Source organism: Miscanthus floridulus, chromosome 3, assembly GCF_019320115.1.
Source record: "Miscanthus floridulus cultivar M001 chromosome 3, ASM1932011v1, whole genome shotgun sequence".
In the NCBI taxonomy this organism is placed as follows: domain Eukaryota; kingdom Viridiplantae; phylum Streptophyta; class Magnoliopsida; order Poales; family Poaceae; genus Miscanthus; species Miscanthus floridulus.
In genome coordinates, this window is record NC_089582.1 from 114737552 (window position 1) to 114757310 (window position 19759).

General features: G+C 43.3%; 1 pseudogene; it reads left to right on the forward strand.

Annotated features, from left to right (window-relative positions):
- Window positions 1-19598, forward strand: part of LOC136542135 (acyl-[acyl-carrier-protein] desaturase 4, chloroplastic-like) — a 50611-nt pseudogene extending 31013 nt beyond the window's left edge.
- The last annotated feature ends 161 nt before the right edge of the window (window positions 19599-19759 follow it).

The window sequence follows — 19759 nt, forward strand, 5'->3', positions numbered from 1 at the left end:
AGAAAAATCCATTTGAACGCTGAGTCACTGACAACCCGACCCCACCTGTCATCCCTAACCTCGCGCGCTAACCATGACGGCGACGGCGCTGACCAGCGATTTCTCGCCGACGGTGAGCCCAACGACGACGGCAAGGGTACTAACATGTTCACTACGTCACAGCGCATCGATCTATGGCACTAACGCGACCAATTATGGACCGAACCGAGCACTTTGTCGATCATGGCGGACGCGGTGGCACGGCAGTGCTACGCCGGTGGCTACAGGCCGGTAGCGGTTAAACTAAAGGTCGAGGAAGCACCAGCAGCTTACCCTGAACACAACCGAGTAAAGCACAAAGCCGAAGGAGCAACGGAGAGGTGGGTCGACGTTCCGAGCAAGCACGGCGGAGCTAATCGTCGTCGGTGATGGTGTACCGGCGACTGCTGTGGTCAAAATGAGCAACCAGCTATGGATTAAGGACTACAGCATCAAGACGAAATAGAATCAGCCAAAACCAGGGGCGGAGATGCACCATGGAGCTCTGGCCGCGGCGAATCATGCTCGGCGGAGGAGTTGCTGGCCACGAGGAAGAAGACGATGCAACTCGAGTTCCCAACCTAGACTAGCTGAATTGGTGGGTTGGCTAGATGCGCAAGGATACGGCGGAGCTAGAGCATGCTTTGCCGAGACGACAACAGCGCTAGGTCGACGGCGAGAGCTCGACGGAGCTGCGGCGGTGGTGACTGGAAAAACAAAGAAGGAAGAAAAACGACGACGAGGGCGTCTCGGTTCTTATAACGCGACTCAGAAGCTCAAGGAAGCCACGACGGAGCCGTTTCCATGCCAGCACGACGCCAAGGACGGCCACGGCGTGCCTGGAACGCCAAAGAAGGTCGCCGGCCATGTAGCTTCGGTGGTGAACACTGTTCACAATATTTACAAGTTTGCCATTCGCCAAAATTCACAAATTACTCTCAAATTTTCATAACAACTCAAAAATCTCCAAAAACAAAAGTTGTTCAAAATCAAAAGTTCTACAACTTTGCTTTTATAACCATCTTCTAATTCGGTCTAGTTTTTGAAATGAACTTTTGAATTTAAAAGGGGAAAATTAACGAATTACGCCTTTTCAAATTACTCCCAATTTTTCTAAACAACTTGAAAAACTCCAAAAATAAACTTTGCTTAACTTGCGAAGCTCTACACTTTTGCTTTAAGGCTCAACCCCAAAATATTCTTAGATTTTGAAATGGATTTTCAGGGTAGGATTTAAATGTTGAAAAGCGGGGTTTTCTCAAAAAATTCAAAATCCAAGCAAACTTTGAACTTGAGTCAAACAATACAATGCAACACATACCCCATAAATATAAACTTATATTAGCGTATGCATCTCAAAGTTTTCACCAAATGCCAAATGCTTTGCAATGCATATGATGACATGTCAGATTTTAATATTTAAACACCCGAGGTGTTACAATCCTTACCCCTAAAAGAAATCTCGCCCCGAGATTCAAAGCCATAGGGTAAGTAATGGAAAAGGAAATGTGTCAATCCAAAAACATCCAAAACTTGCCCATAAAACAGCTGAGGTCCCTTTACAAAACACAACTTGTACCACCGAAGTCAACTAACATCACTCTATTCTATATTGATGCTAGAAACTCTGGAAACTTTTCTAACAAGTAATCTTCTGATTCCCAAGTAGCTTCCTCTTCTGAATGTTGATTCCATTGTATTTTATAGAACTTGATTGTCCGTCTTTGAGTAACACGATCTTTCCGATCTAACACTCGGATAGAATATTCGGAATAAGTTAAATCCGGTTCTAGTTCCACTCCTTCAACTTCAACATTCTGTTCAGGCACTCGGAGACACTTCTTCAATTGAGAAACATGGAACACATCATGCACAGCTGCGAGATGTTCAGGTAATTACAAGCGATATGCCACTTTTCCATACCTCTCCAAAATTTGATATGGTCCAATATATCGAGGTGCCAACTTTCCTTTAACACCAAAACGGGTAACTCTCTTCATTGGTGATACTTTCAGATATACAAAATCTCCTTTGGTAAATACCAATGGTCTCCGTCTTCTATCCGCATAACTCTTTTGTCGAGATTGAGCTATCTTCAAATTACTTTGTATTTGCTTAACCTTGTCTTCTGTTTCTTTCACAAGGTCAACTCCAAAGAATCTTCTTTCTCCAGGCTCAGACCAACTCAATGATGTTCTGCATCTATGACCATAGAGTGCTTCAAATGGAGCCATTCTAATGCTTTCCTGATAACTATTGTTGTATGAGAACTCGACCAAAGGTAAGCATTCATCCCACTTAGTGGAATAGTTAAGGACACAACACCTTAACATATCTTCAAGTACTTGATTAACTCTTTCAGTCTATCCATCAGTCTGCGGATGATAAGCTGTACTATACAGAAGTTTGGTAACCAATGAAGAATGCAATTGTTTCCAAAAATTGGAGACAAATTGTGTACCCCTATCTGGCACAAAAGTCTTGGGTACTCCATGGAGACTCATGATTCTTGCTAAATACATCTTGGCATATTGGATCGTAGGATATATTATCTTGACTAGAAGAAAATGTGCTGACTTAGTGAGTCGATCTACAATAACCCATACTAAGTCAAATCCCTTTGATGTCTTGGGTAGACCAACAATAAAGTCCATACTTATGTCCTCCCCCTTCCAAGATGGAATAGGTAATGGTTGTAATTCACCAGCAGACCTCAAATGTATAGCTTTCACCTTTTGACAAGTATCACACTTTGCTATATATCTAGCAATCTCTATTTTCATTTTAGTCCACCAGAATCTTTGCTTTAAGTCATGGTACATCTTGTTACTTCCTGGATGGATTGATAACCTAGTAGCATGTGCCTCATCTAGAATTGACTGCCGCAACTTAGGAACTTTTGGTACCACCAGGCGATCCTTGAACCATAACACATCTTCATCATCTATGCTAAAGCATTCCGCTTTTCCATTCTTGACTCTTTCCTTGATATGGGCTATACCCTTGTTTTCCTTCTAAGCAGCAATAACTTGATCTCGAATAGTGACTTCAACAATTATGTTGGCCAAACTTCCTTGTTGAATTACTTCTACATTCAACTTTTCTATTTCTTGACATAAATTCAAACCCATTGTTCTCACTGTCACACAATTGCAATAACTTTTGCGACTGAGAGCATCTGCAACTACATTTGCTTTACTAGGGTGATAATGTACTTCCAAATCATAATCCTTAATTAGTTCTAACCATCTTCTTTGTCGCATGTTCAATTCTGATTGAGTAAAGATATACTTTAAGCTCTTGTGGTCTGTATACATATGGCACGTATTACCAAGCAGGTAATGCTGCCAAATCTTCAGAGCATGAACCACAGCTGCTAACTCCAAGTCATGAGTCGGATAGTGTTCTTCATGTTGCTTAAGTTGCCTAGATGCATAAGCAATGACTCGGCCTTCTTGCATCAACACACATCCAATACCAATACCTGAAGCATCACAATAAACATCAAACGGCTTCTCGATATCAGGTTGGGCTAACACTGGTGCAGTAGTCAATAGTCTCTTCAAAGTCTGGAAAGCCTCCTCACAATCTAATGACCAGACAAACTTAACTTGGTTCTTCAACAATTCAGTTATGGACTTGGATATTTTAGAAAAATCTGGAATAAACCGACGATAATACCCCACCAATCCCAGAAAACTCCAAACTTGATGAACTGTGGCTGGCGGTTCCCAATCAAGCACATCCTTCACTTTGCTAGGATCAACTGCAACTCCTTCGACTGACAAGACATGTCCAAGAAATTGCACTTCCTTAAGCCAAAAATCACACTTGCTGAATTTGGCATATAGTTGATGTTCTCTCAAGCGGGTCAGAACAATTCTGAGATGTTTCGCATGTTCTTTCTTATTCTTGGAATATACTAAAATGTCATCAATAAACACCACTATAAACTTGTCTAGCTCAGACATGAATACTGAGTTCATTAGATACATGAAATGAGCTGGAGCATTTGTCAAACCAAAAGACATTACCAAGTATTCATATAATCCATATCTTGTGGTAAATACCATTTTGGGAATATCTTTAGGCTTTATCTTGATTTGATGATATCCTGATCTCAAATCTATCTTGGAGAAAACTTTGGCTCTGGCTAATTGATCAAAAATCAGATCTATCCGAGGTAATGGATACTTATTCTTGATGGTCACTTCATTCAATGGACGATAGTCAACACATAACCTCAGGGTCTCATCTTTTTTTTCACAAAAATTGCCGGACATCCCCAAGGTGAGGAACTAGGTTGGATAAACTCCTTCTCAATCAATTCTTATAACTGAGTCTTCAACTCGGCCAATTCCTTAGGTGGCATCCTATAAGCTCTCCGAGAAATCAGAGTTGTTCCAGGTTGTAACTCTATATTGAACTGTACATCCCTATCAGGTGGTAGACCGGGTAAATCTTCAGGAAACACATCCGAAAATTCACACACTACCAGAATATCTTTAATCTCTTTGACAGCAGTTGCACAAATCTTGCTCACTAATCTTCTTAGGGTTGGAAGTTGGATGAGAAGTTGAGAATTACTAGCAGGCAAACTCACTCTTAAAGTCCTATTCAAAGCATCTATAACAGCCTTATGCTGATACATCCAATTCATTCCCAAGATTACATCTATATCCTGATCCTTAAGGATAATCATGGTAGTGGGAAAAATATGCCCACCCAGGTTTACGGGTACCTGGTATACCATTTCCTTAGTACATAGACATCCCCCGGGCAATTGTATAAAGAAACTTTCCTTTGTTGCCCCAATTGAAATTTCATGCTTCACGACAAATGTTCTATTGATAAATGAATGCGATGCGCCAGAATCAAAAAGTATAACTGCAGGGTGATTAGCAACAGGAAACATACCCATCATCACTGGCTCTCCTTCTGAAATTTCTCCAGCTTGAATATAGAACACCCGTCCTGTCTTCCTCTCATCTTTGCCCTTCTGAGCATTTTGATTGGGGTTCTTGTTTGGTGCCTGACCCTGTTGTTGATTGGTAGGGGCCTTCTGATAATTTTGATTAGCCTGCCTAGGATATGGACATTCCCTGGAGAAATGACCAGTCCTTCCACAATTGTAGCACGGGTAGTTGTGACCCTGGGATATTGGAGCATTGCCACCAGAAGCATTTGTTGACTGTGAATTCGGATAGGTTATAGCAGGACGGATATTTGACTGTTGCCTAGCTTGGAACTATGGCTGATGATAAGGAGGATGATTATGATATACTGGATGATAAATCACCCTCTGCCTCTTCTGATTTCCCCCAAAAGATCCAGACGGCACACTCTTTTTCTTTTTGAGCTCCTTATGCTGCCGATACTTTGACTCTGAAGCAATTGCAATATTTACTGCCTCATGATAAGTAACATTGGTGCAAGTGGTCATCATAGTCTGCAACTTGGTATTCAGGCCTCTCATAAACCACCTCTTCTTTTTGGCATCAGTATTGACATGTTCGGATGCATAATGGGACAGATGATTAAATCTTCCCACATACTGCATCATGGTTTGATCTCCTTGTTTTAAAGCAAAGAATTCATCTAGCTTCATAGCCATCACTCCTTCAGGGATATAGTGGGCTCTGAAGGTAGTACGAAACTCAGCCCAAGTTATTGGAATGCCAACTGGTTGCATAGCCACTAAGTTTGCCCACCAAGCACTTGCTGCTCCTCTAAGTTGCTGGGCGGCAAACGTAGGTTTTTGATACTTCGTACATGGAATAAGGTCAAATTTCTGTTCCATAGTTCGAAGCCAGTCATCAACCTCCAATGGTTCATCTGCCTTGGTGAACACCGGGGGTCTTGTGTCTGTGAAATCAACATATGTAACCTCTTGTCTGTTATGGTGGCATCCATGGTTTCCGTGCATCTGATTCTGATTACTCTGAGCCATCTCATGAAGCAAACGAGAATTTTTGGCCGTCACATTGACAAGTGCGGTTATAGCATCAGCTAAATTTGTTGGAACTGGTGGCAGATCTAGAATACCATCCTCATCTTGCGAAGTTCCCAGAACATACGAACCCCGCGTATGACGCATCTGCTCATAACAAACCAAACTTTATTCACATGTCTTTATTGAATTGTATCAAAGCTTACTCTAGACACATTACATAGAGTTTACTAATGTACAAACAAACCCACGAGTACGACAACAAAACTATGTAACTTAACTAGAGCTACTATTATACAACTCTACTCTTTTCCTCAATTTCTTCAAACTTTAGGCTCGGTATCCATTCCGGAATTATTACCGCCTTCATCATTACTTTCATCGATCATTACTAATTCTTCAGGATCTTCTTCCTCTTCCTCTCCCGATTCATCATCATCGGCAAGGATGACACCGGGGTCCATGGCATCAGCTTGAGGCTCATAATTCGGATTTAGTAGATTGCTAAGCCTATGAACTTCCTCATGTAGATAAGTATTATGTTCTTCTAAATCTTCTACATAAAATTCTAGCTCATGAGTTCTAGCTCTAGCTACATTTTCCCTCTGCTAAGCTTCATTTCTTCCCTCCACCGTACGAACCAACATACGTTCACAGTTCCTATGTGCGGTGGTGAGATGCCTCAATTGACCCTGTAATTCTCCTATTTGTATAACATCCAAAGCCCTATCTCTAGTAGATTGTGCTAACTCTATAGAAACCCTCAGTATCTCTGCTTGGGGATCAGACCTAGTACTGCTACTGCTAGCACCATCATTTCTAGGGGCAAGTTGGTGACGAGGAACTCCTTTGGGTCCGGTGGACTTACGGGGCGTCATCTTGGCACGAGCCATACTATAGGAAAACCAATTTAATCCAAGTAAGACCCTTTGATCAAAATCCAAAAAGTAGCTAAGATGGATTACATTCCTCAAACCAGACTCACTACTCAACTCCAGACTAAGAGGTGAAGGAAGTAACGAGTGAATTATTCATAATGCATGAATCGTTCTTACGAACAAAAACATCAAAGTTAAAAACGCACATAAATAACATTTATTTTTATATAGGGCATAGTAATATTACTACTCCACCACACAAAACCATTTTAATCAAATATGGAATGGTGAGAAAAAAATAAGATAAGTCAGAAGCAATTTGGACCAAATTATCAAGTTAAATTTAGTCATCCCAAATCATTTTGAAGTTTTTGTAAAACCATACAACAAAAACTTTGTAACGATCGCTCTGATACCATTATGTGGCAGAACCTCCTAAATTATAGGACCCACATATACTTGTCACTGTCCAACGACCTTTGACAACAATGCATATGTTCCTGGTAACTTAAGAAGCCTGTCGGGTGTCCTCGGGGAACCCCGAATCATCCACGATTTCCGAGCAGGATCACGTTACAGAGTCAATGCAGTATTACAACATTTATTCAAATATCGACACCAGAGTAAAAACAGCGGAAGTCTTACGATAACATAGTTTACAAACCAGTTGTTTCAAACCTTACAAACTAAGTTCGATACTTATTACACACCATAGTAGCAGTGGAGTGGCATAATTAACATATACATATCACACAAAATAAACATCCTGCCCAAGGATCACACATTTACTTCTCATCGTCAGAACGAACGATAGTCATGCAGCACGATCCAAAACAGATCTGCTCATGAGGCTCATCTGCAACAAGGGTCAATGAACCCTGAGTACAAAAGTACTCAACAAGACTTAACCGAAATAAGAATTGATAAACTTAGGAATGCAGGCTCAGGGATTCAAGGTATAGCTTTAACAATGATCAAAGTTCTTTTGCGTAAAAGTTTTTTAACAAAATTCTTTAATTCAAAGGTAAAACTTTATAAGTACCACATATGAATATGCCATAATCCGTAATGAGATCATGAACTTCATACAAATCTCTTTCGCAAACCTTTCTCAAGTTCTAGTTATTAATACTACGATGATGAACAGTGAGTTGAGTCTCCATAACCGAGGAGCAACGATGATTCGAACCAATTATAAACCCAGCTGGGGATTCCAGACCACACGACATATGCAGGTCCCCGACCTACATATACCAACCTACCCTCGGATCCTCTAAAACAAGAACGGGTCCGCGCCACCCAAGAATACAATACTCCACCATTCCAGCCCATGGCCACGTGGGTACACGCTATTCCCGCCATCTCTCCACTCCTAGTGCGCGAGTAGCCATTCTCGTAATAGAATTGCCAAGTTCAGGCTTACCGGAGTATGTGGTTAGTACTACAAATTCTCACCTCATGCAATTCAACAACGGACGTGCCTTAATCGATACAGGCGGAAAGAATCCGCTCACAAGACCTCCATGTCTTGTGGCTCACGCTCACCGAGTCCACCTGGTCTAGATTTATTACTCCACATTCCCATATCACATGCTAACATAGTTAACCAATGTTCCACTTAAAACTTGCAGGTGGCAGGTAGTCACCCGACTTTCATCGTTCTACGCATAGCTAAGCAAAACTAGGCATATACGAGTTTAAAACTGGTAATATGGTAAATATGGAATAACAAGGGTGGTAATGCACCAATTAGGCTCTTACTTAACTCTTAATCACTTAATGCAGTAACGAAAAGCAAAAACGAAATTAATTTGTAAAACACAAGGTAGGGTTGTATGCATCCGGGGCTTGCCTTCGTTGACGGAAAAGTCCGGCTCCTACGACGTTACACAAGTATTCGATCCGACCTCAACAGACGGATTAACCTCCTCAATAGCTTGATTAACTACCACGTGTTCACCTTCATTCACTACACATAATAATAATGCCATATTTAACATGATGCGGAATACAAAATATGATGCTCGATGATGGATACAAAAATTAACAATTTGAATACAACTTTTCTTCGCGGTACAGTTGCAAGTCAAACAACTAAATCTTTCTCGTAACACATACATCAATTGCCAAGGATCATTATCAACTAATGACCCAAGGTCATCACTCAATCCAAAATTTCAAACAAAACCTAAATCATTAAAGGTTACTATTTGCTTTTATGAATTAATTATTTAATTCAAAATTATGAAATAAATCAACTTATTCTAATTGAGCTCAAACTTTTAGTAAATGTTCATTACATGATAACTAAGTGGCAAAACAAATTTCATAATTTTTGGACAAGTAAATAAACCTAGAAAAATCATGGAAATCCATTTATTAATAATTTGAGCAATTTTTATCACATTCAAAAAGTACTAAAAAACATTATTTCATATTTTTCTTAAATACTTTACATCACAGAGAAGTCACACAAAAATTTTCATAATTTTTGGAGCTCTAAATAAATCTATACAAAAATAACAAAAATAGACACTATTCATTCAAATCTGAAAATAGAAAAATCCATTTGAACGCTGAGTCACTGACAACCCGACCCCACCTGTCATCCCTAACCTCGTGCGCTGACCACGACGGCGACGGCGCTGACCAGCGATTTCTCGCCGACGGTGAGCCCAACGACGATGGCAAGGGTACTAACATGTTCACTACGTCACAGCGCATCGATCTATGGCACTAACGCGACCAATTACGGACCGAACCGAGCACTTCGCCGATCATGGCGGACGCGGTGGCACGGCAGTGCTACGCCGACGACTATAGGCCGGTAGCGGTTAAACTAAAGGTCGAGGAAGCACCAGCAGCTTACCCTGAACACAACTGAGTAAAGCACAAAGCCGAAGGAGCAATGGAGAGGTGGGTCGACGTTCCGAGCAAGCACGGCAGAGCTGATCGTCGTCGGTGATGGTGTACCGGTGACGGCAGTGGTCAAAATGAGCAACCAGCTATGGATTAAGGACTACAGCATCGAGACAAAACAGAATCAGCCAAAACCAGGGGTGGAGATGCACCGTGGAGCTCTGGCCACGGCGAATCGTGCTCGGCGGAGGAGTTGCCGGCCACGAGGAAGAAGACGATGCAACTCAAGTTCCCGACCTAGACTAGCTGAATTGGTGGGTTGGCTGGATGCGCAAGGATACAGCGGAGCTAGAGCACGCTTTGCCAAGACGACAACGGCGCTAGGTCGACGGCGAGAGCTCGACGAAGCTGTGGCGGTGGTGACTGGAAAACAAAGAAGGAAGAAAAACAACGACGACGACATCTCGGTTCTTATAACGCGACTCAGAAGCTCAAGGAAGCCACGACGGAGCCATTTCCACGCCAGCGCGACGCCAAGGACGGCCACGGCGCGCCTGGAACGCCGAAGAAGGTCGCCGGCCATGTAGCTTCGGTGGTGAACACTGTTCACAATATTTACAAGTTTGCCATTCGCCAAAATTCACAAATTACTCTCAAATTTTCATAACAAATCAAAAATCTCCAAAAACAAAAGTTGTTCAAAATCAAAAGTTCTACAACTTTGCTTTTATAACCATCTTCTAATTCGGTCTAGTTTTTGAAATGAACTTTTGAATTTAAAAGGGGAAAATTAACGAATTATGCCTTTTCAAATTACTCCCAATTTTTCTAAACAACTTGAAAAACTCCAAAAATAAACTTTGCTTAACTTGTCAAGCTCTACACTTTTGCTTTAAGGCTCAACCCCAAAATATGCTTAGATTTTGAAATGAATTTTCAGGGTAGGATTTAAATGTTGAAAAGCGGGATTTTCTCGAAAAATTCAAAATCCAAGCAAACTTTGAACTTGAGTCAAACAATACAATGAAACACATACCCCATAAATATAAACTTGTATTAGCGTATGCATCTCAAAGTTTTTACCAAATGTCAAATGCTTTGCAATGCATATGATGACATATCAGATTTTAATATTTAAACACCCGAGGTGTTACAGTTCATTACTTGAAGCTGAGCTTGTGCAAGCTGTTGACATAGGCCCCTTTTAGCACGATCCTGAGCATGGCTCATGTCGCGGTGCCTATCTCGCTCTATCCTTATGTTAGCGACACGGTTTTCTGCTGCATCACGTTGATGTCTAGCTATGGACACCTCCGCACGGGCGGTCTCCAACTGCTCCCGTAGTCCTACAAGTACTGCTTGATCATTAGCTCTAGCTTCTTGAGCTGCTGCTCTCTGCTGATCCACTTGTTCCATTTGGGCATGAAGAGTGCCCAAAGCTGCATAAGCTTGGTCAGATTTCCTTCAGGCTTTACTTGCGGCTTTCTTTTGCTTGCACACACACTTCTTGAGCTTGTTTTGCGCGGCTTCAGCTCTCATGAGTTTGTCCATGCAGGTAGTGTATGATTCCTGCCAGAAATCCTTAGTGTCTTGGCGTGCACAAACATCTTCATCACCGCGAACATGGCACTCATGGCGGGACTAGAGCTATATGCATGCTCATCTCGATCTCTGATCAAAGCATTTTGGCTCTGTTGTTCTCAATTTGTGGTGGATGGATCCACCCAAGGAAACATACTCGCTGCACTACCAGTGAGTGCACCTCCATGTTGCTGACAGATTTGACTTAACACCTCGAAGGCCACTACTTGGGTAGCCTCCCAAGGAGTTTTCCCTTCGGATTTTGCCTTTCACTCCTACCAAAAGAGTGTTTGTGTGCGGGCTGGTATGGTCAGCTGCACCACATACCAGGGCTGTCCCTCTAGGGGATCTTTAATCCAAAGATAAAGAGGTGGCTCTTGGTACCTCGTGAAGTGCAGAACTCTCCAAAGCAAAGTAGGAGTCTCGAACTCTATCAGGAAATTCTCACTTCCAACTGGCGCTGCCATCTGTATCATCAATATGTACTCTTTGTGAGACAAGGCCATAATGGATAAGAGTTACATAACCGAGTAAGAATTTTATAAGGGGGGGAACAATGTAATTATGTGAATGGTAATTATCATGATGCATGCTCGTTCCGTACGTCCTCACAAACTTAGGAAAAATTTGTTTCTAACGGTAGACACGGTGGCATACATTCGTTCTCTCATATATAGCGTAACTAGTCGAGCTACACGTTTCGTTGTTAGCGTACCTGCATAAAATTTCATTTTAGCCCAAACCCATAATGAAATATGCATAATGTAAATTTAAATACTTTTATATATGTATACCTATACATATACTTCCGTATCAAACTACCCGATAATAGTTTAAACCCATAATTAAATATGTACCATATACACATGCGAGCATGCATACATAGCCGTACCAAAGCTAACTCTCCCTGACCGCACGCTCTCATCTTGCGGTCATACACTCATCATCTTACCTTGGCATAGAGGCATTTGATCCATACATCACCATTCAAGTGAATGACATCCATACAATAGCACGCCGTATGGATGAAGAAGTAAAAAACCCCATGTTAGTAATTAAATAGCCACCTAATAGTCCTTAATTTGGGCATAAGAAAAGTGATCATTGGCACACTTTAGATTTTAAATACCTATTTATATAGTTATTAGTTGTTAGAGAAGGGTTTTTGGAAAACAAAAACTTTTGTTTTAAATACACATGTGACAATTAACGTTGAATCTTGCTCTGATGCCAGCTGTCGTAGAATCGACCAATTTATAAGAGTACAAGCACAATGGCAGCCTGCAAGTGGTCGCACTGTCATACTTGAACCCATATAAACCTGGTAGTCCGTCGAGTACCACAACGGGTCCCGATAAACGATTACAACAACCAAGATCGTACATGATTCAACATACATGTCACATATTACATAAAGTTCACAGATACATTTTCATCATCAGAGTACGAATAAAAGTTATTACAAACCGAGTTTGATAGATAATGCGAAAGCAATTAAGTTCGAAAATAAAGTTTCCAACATAGTTTGATACAGTGCCAAGTAGGATCACGGTCCACAAAAGCAAAGATAGGGATTAATAAAGAAGCCTGCCCAAGGCTTACTCCTCATCCACGGCAGGATAGAAGCAACTCTTGCAATAACCATGATACACAGTGCCATCTGCAACAATAGAAAATAAAACTCTGAGTATGAGAAGGTACTCAGCTAGACTTACCCTTCATAAATCAGAAATAAAATAACTCCAAGGATTATATAAGGCTGTATAAGTGGAGATAGCTTGACAATATTTTGCATAAAAGCAATTAACTTAGTTATACTATCATAATTCCATTATCAAGTTAATTATAACTATCCACCTCTAGATTAGCAACTATCATGTGCCAAACATATGGTATATCAATTTAAAAGCATACAATAGTAACCATAGCAGGTAGTGTAATTTCATATTCATTCGAACCCTCATGTTTCATAACACAGTTACTACGATGTTGGAGCTAGCCAAGTTTCTCACTATCCGGGAGAGACGGCGATTCGAATTGATTTCAACCAGCTGGGAATTTATTCCTAACACAAACCTAGGCATACCGCGCGAAGGCAGCCTTAGGTCACCTTTGGTACAACTCAGGTACACATTTTGCGGGTCCATACTACACCGCACAATCTGGGACACCAGATGCCAGGACATTTAGGCCTAGCCTACCCTTGGGCTCAGTCTGAACGCCCCCCACAAGGAGCGCACAACAGAACGGGTCCTGGCCTGCGTTGAGCTACTTGGCTTCATGGTCGGAACGAGTTATCCGGCTAGCTAAGTGATAGGCATGCGTTCAATCTTGCCAGAAGTTCCAACAACGGTACGGTCCTTGATCAGCACAGATAGAATCACATGAGTCATCCTACACATAGACTCCGTCCAACCTCGATTTTCTTTTACCCCATGGTTCTGTTTCACGATAGCAAATATAGCCAACCGTGCTCCGGTATCCACCTATATCTCGCAGGTGACAGGACATCACCCGACTTCTACCGGTCTAAGTATGGCTAAGCATATATTCGATCCTGGACCTATACCGGTTAAAGGTGTAATATCTGGACAAGGAATTTATATGCATCAAATGGTTCCATTCAACTCTTATAACCTAATGCATCAATCATAAGTACTTAAGTAATCATTTGTAAAATACTGGGAGACTTAAAATGCTCCGGGGCTTGCCTCTCAGAAAGGAAGTGGGGCGGTGGTCAGGACACTCCGGAAGCTCTTCAGGATTCTGCTCCACGCCTTCGGGAGCTGCGACTTGAGGATTCTCCTGCTGGTCCCCTTCCTCTACCTCGTCGAATTCCAGCAACGTTATTTCTTCCTCCGATCCTAGATGCAGGAATATGGCATAAGATATTGCGAATGCATACATGTTAACAAGTGCATCATGTTCTACTGAGTAGGTGCATATCTCTTCTTAATTATGCAATTAACTACTTCAACAATTAATCAACTGTTTCATAAACAACAGCTACTTGTTTTACTCATAACTGGAGTTCTAATTATCCAAAGGCAGTGATCCTAGACTTTCTGGAAAGCTTATAAAATTACCTACAACTCTTATTTAATTCACAAAAGCTAATTCACAACTTATCTTAGCCAAAACAGACAATCATATCAGTGCTGTCCAGAAATTCCAGAGAGCAAGCAAATTCGGAAAAGCTAACTTTAAACAGCTGTAACTCCTAAACCGTTTGACCTATGGTCCTAAAATTTTAACCCAAGACATATGATGAAGTTATCTACATCTTTGTTATTAACTATTTTTACAATAAACATCATTTTTATCATGCAACTTATCAAACTCCAGAATCTGTCCGGAAACTATTCTAATTCGCATTATGAAGCAACAATACTTCTACTTCATGTAATTATTCAAAGTTTGACAACACAAAGTCTACCAACAGTTTAAGCATATCAAATACACTCAAGAAAACCTAATGGTGAAGCCAAAACTATTTCTTTAAATGCCTTTATTATTTTACTTAGATACATAGGTTAAATAATAAACCTATACTAAATGTGCATCATAAATTCTTACAAAATTACAGTGCCTTACTAATGCTACCAAAAGACTACTGTAAAAGTTTCATGCCATTTTATACAGTAAAACATTCTATATAAAAAGATAAGGCATAAAGGCTTAAAATAGCATAAATAGAAAACCCTAGTGAAAAGTGTTAAGCAACATATTTCCTATTTTTCTTAGCATCCTTTTGGTACTAGGATAACCTCCAACAATTTCATGAATATTGGATTCCTAAATAATTTATAAAAATTCATACAAGGATTACCTATTTATAAAAGAAAAATCTATAACTACAAATCTATACATGCACTAATCCTAAAATTTTTACCAGAGTTCATACATGTCAAGAGTAGCTTACCACAAAAATTTCATAATTTTTGGAGCACAGGAACTCTAGATATAAAATAAACAAGTTTGCATGCATTCAAAAACACATTTCAAATTTTCATTTAAATCTGCCAAAATTTCTACTGTAAGTGTCAAGATCATATTTTTCTTAAATACTTCACTTCCTAAGGAATACTACCAAATTTATTTCACAATTTTTGAAGCTATACAATTGGAGATCTAAAAATCAAAAATACATGAAATCTGGAATCAAAACGAACTATCCTTAAGTACTGCTGTCACTGACGACTGAGACCCACTAGACAACCGGCCCCACCGGTCAGTGACCGAAAGCCCATGGCCCATCGCGCACGCCACGCTCCGCGCGCCCAGCCCGTAACCTGGGCCTGGGCTAGGAAAGCACCTTCCCCGCCTAGGCCGACCATTGGTCCAGCCAAAAACTGACTATCAGATCAGATCCGACGGCAATCCATCAAGATCAGCAGAACAAAACCCGCGCAGCCGTCGTCTCCTCGGAACCCCAACTCCATTCTTCTCCTCTCCTCTCCTCTCTCAGCGCGCAGCCAAGGCAGCAGCGGCCACCCAAGGTGGCCAGAGGAAGGAGGGCCCACGCCGCCGCAGGCCCCCTCGTTGGCGCGCGCATTCGCCCGAGGGTGAGCACACCACCGTCAAGCGGGCTTATGGTGGTGCCCTTGGCCAGAGCTCACACGTGCGGTGATGGGCTGCGGCCCTAACTCTTCCCACGTGCTGGCGATGAGTCCTTCCCGCGCGACAGCGGTGTCGACGGTGGCGAGAAGACTTAGATAGGTTCCTCCCCCTCCCCGTCCTTTCCCCTTCATCGGGTTAGGGTTAAGGTTAGGGTTAGGGTTAGGGTTTAAACCCAAATTTGATTCGTTCATCTCCTTCTAAATGCTACCCGATCTAGATCTACATGCTAGATTAGGCTAACTGATACCAATGATAGACATAGTGGATCACCTAGACATAGATCTAGCTGGTACAACCTTACATACGGGATAAAACTTCCTAAAACATGATCTAGAGAGAGAGGAAGAGAGGTGAGATGTCATCGACCAACCGCGGGCTTGGAGGAAGAGCTCGATGTAGCCATGGCAAAAGTGATGCGGTCCAGGTCGGCAGTGTCGCGGTGACGGTGTTGAGGTCAGTTGTAGTGCAGTGGTGGCGCAGAGGCGATGGTGAAGACGGCAGTGGAGCTTCTCGTCGCTGGCTGCACCCCTCACTAGATCGGATTGGGTTTGTCAGTGGGTGTGGCGGCTCATGGTGAACCTCGTCTCGAGAGCCGTCAATCCCTACCTCTCTTTATAGCGCAGTGCGATAAGGGCCCACCAACCATGTAGGGTTGGGCGCCCCCGATTAGGGCATGAGGTCAAGGCCCAACTCGGTCGTTGGGCCGAGCTAGAGAGATCAACACTAACAGAGGCATGGCAGCCCACCGATCTTCTGCCCACCTTCGCTGTCACCACGGAGGAGCAGCGGACCTAGGTGGTGGAGCTCCAAGCCCGCGCGGCCGGCGTGCTCGATGACCTCCTCGTGTGCCTCGTGGGCAACATGACCACGGAGGAGGGGCTACCCACGTACATGACCATGGGAAACCGGGTCGACGCGGCGGAAGGCGTCAACGACGCCACCGGCTACGACGACCACAACTGGGCTCACTGGCTGCACGGCTAGACCACCGAGGAGAACCACCGCGACGACTGAAAGCTCTAGTTTGGTTTTGGTGAATTGATGAAACCCTAAGTGCTAACCTAGTTTATCAAAAGTGATTATGACATAGGTAGCACTACTCCAAGTGATGAAGCAAATGAAGATTATGACATGATGATGATGATGGCATGGTGATGATTAAGTGCTTGGACTTGGAAAAGAAGTGAAAGAAAAAACAAAAGGCTTAAGGCAAAGGTATAAGTTGTAGAAGCCTTTTCATTTCGGTGATTAAGACACTTAGCGAGTGTGATCACATTTAGGTTCGATAGCCGTACTATTAAGAGGGGTGAAACTCATATCGAAATGCGGTTATCAAAGTGCCACTAGATGCTCTAACTCATTATATTTGTATTTAGGATCTAGTGGAGTGCTAACACCCTTGAAAACATTTGTGAAAATATGCTAACACATGTGCACAAGGTGATACACTTGGTGGTTAGCACATTTGAGCAAGGGTGAAGAAGATAGAGTTGAAAAGGAGTTAGTCGCGTTGGTCACAGAGTGACCGAACACATCCGGTATGGCGACCGGACGCGTCCGGTATTAACGACTAGACTCTGGCTCAGTGGAGTGACCGGATGCTGAGGAGTTACTGTTCTGTGTCCGGTCAATATGTTGTGACTCGGTACTGGATTTCAGAGAGCGACCGGACACGTCTAGTGTGAATCAACGAGTGTCAGTGTTCAGCGTAACAGTTGATCGGACGCTAGGAGCGTCCGGTCTAGAGTGACCGGACGTGTCCGATCGGCCCAGAGCAGCTCTGGGAGCTCTCTAGACTCGACCGGACGCTGTGTCTCCTGTGTCCAGTCCAGAGTGACAGGACACGTTCAGTCAACCCTGGGTGCTCTCTAGACTCGACCGGACGTTGTGGCTCAGTGTCCGATCATTTCTAACAGCGCGTCCGGTCGTAGGTAAGTGTGGTAGCAGCAATGGCTACTTTATTTTGAATTGGACATGTGGCGGTCAGGTAGCGATCAGACGTGTTCGGTCGGCATACCGGACGCGTCTGGTACACACGACCGATCCGTCCAGTGCACACGACCTGCATGTCCAATCGATGCGCAGTCAGCCCAATAATTAAGTCAACGGCTCTATTGTTTGGGGGTGTCTATTAATACCGTTTGGCCGGGTCTAGCTCACCCTCTTGGACATTTGCATTGACATAGCACCTTGTGAGCTTAGCCAAAGCCCTTTCACTCATCTCCATCATTGATTCATTATCTTTGTGAGATTGGGAGTAAATCCAAGTGCATTGCTTGAGTATTTGCATCTAGAGGCACTTGGTGTTTGTGTTTCGCTGCGGGATTTGCTTGTTACTCTTGATGGTTGCCGTCACCTAGACGGCTTGGAGCAACGAGGATCGTTGAGCAGAGGTTGGTGATTGTCTTTGGCTTCAATCGTGGTAATTGTGAGGGGTTCTTGGCCTTTCTCCGGCGGAGAGCCAAAAGGTACTCTAGTAAATTGCTCGTGGCTTGTGTGATCCTCATCTTGTGTTGGTTGTGTGGCACCCTATTAAGAGTTTGGCGTGTGATGCCAATTAGCGCATAAACCTCTAAGTGAGTGAATCGCCACAACGAGGACTAGCTTGCCGGTAAGCAAGTGAACCATGGTAAAAAAATCATTGTGTCATCATTTGATTCCAAGGTGATTGGTCTTCTTTGGTATTCATTCCTGTGATTGATTGGTTTATTCCTCGACACGGCGATATAATCATCTTACTCTCTCTCTTTACATTACCGCAAACTAGTTGTCTAGCTATTTAGTGTAGTTAGTCGTGAGAGCTTGTTAGTTTGGTTAGTGTGGCTCTTTAGTTAGCCTTTGAGAGCACACTAACTTAGTATAGCAACATAGTCATTGTGTGCATAGAGACTATATAAACAAGAATTGTGGTATGTGGCTTGCATTTTTAGTAGGCTAGAGCAACATTCGTTTCGCCTCATATTTGTCTAACCGGTTTGCTAAGTATTGTTGTAGAAAATTTTTATAGGCTATTAACCCTGCTCTGACCCATTAGGACCTTTCAGCTACCTGCTCAATGGGTACCTCTACCTGTGCGGCTGCGTGGACATGCGCTAGGTGGAGAGGATGGTGCACCACCTTCTCCGTCGCGGCATGAGCATGCTGGAGCCCTCCTGTCCCTACCATGGCTTCATCTACGGTGCCTTCCAGGAGCGCGCCACCTTCGTCTCCCACGCCCACACCGCCAAGCGCACCACGCTCCACGGAGATGCCTGCCTCGCCAAGCTCTGCGGGGTCATCGCCACCGACGAGAAGCGCCACGAGATCGCCTACACGAGGGTCGTCGCCAGGTCCTTCGAGGGCGACCCGGACGGTGTGGTGCGGGCGCTCGCGGCCGTGATGTGAGCCAAGGTCACCATGCCTGGTGAGCGCATGATCAACGGCCGCGATGACAACCTCTTCGATCACTTCTCGGCGGTGGCGCAGCGCGCGGGGCTGACTACGGCGACATGGTGGAGCATTTCGTGTGCAGGTGGAAGGTGGCGGAGCTCGAGGGGCTGTCCGGCGAGGGGCGGCGCGCGCAGGACTACGTGTGCGGGCTGCCGCGCAAGATCCACAGGATGGAGGACATGGCCCACGACCGTGCGACCCAAAAGGAGGCCCAATCTGTCAGAATCAGTTGGGTGTTCGACAGGCCCGTCCGTCTGCACTGAAGGAGAGTTGAAGGACCATCCCCCAATCCTCAACTGAAGAAGGCCCAATTACTACTACTGGAGCGTTGGAAAAGCCTGGCATTGTACCTTATATTTTAACTGAGCTTGGCTACATATGCAGTGTACAACTATAAATGTGCAGATCTCAGATCACAAACTAT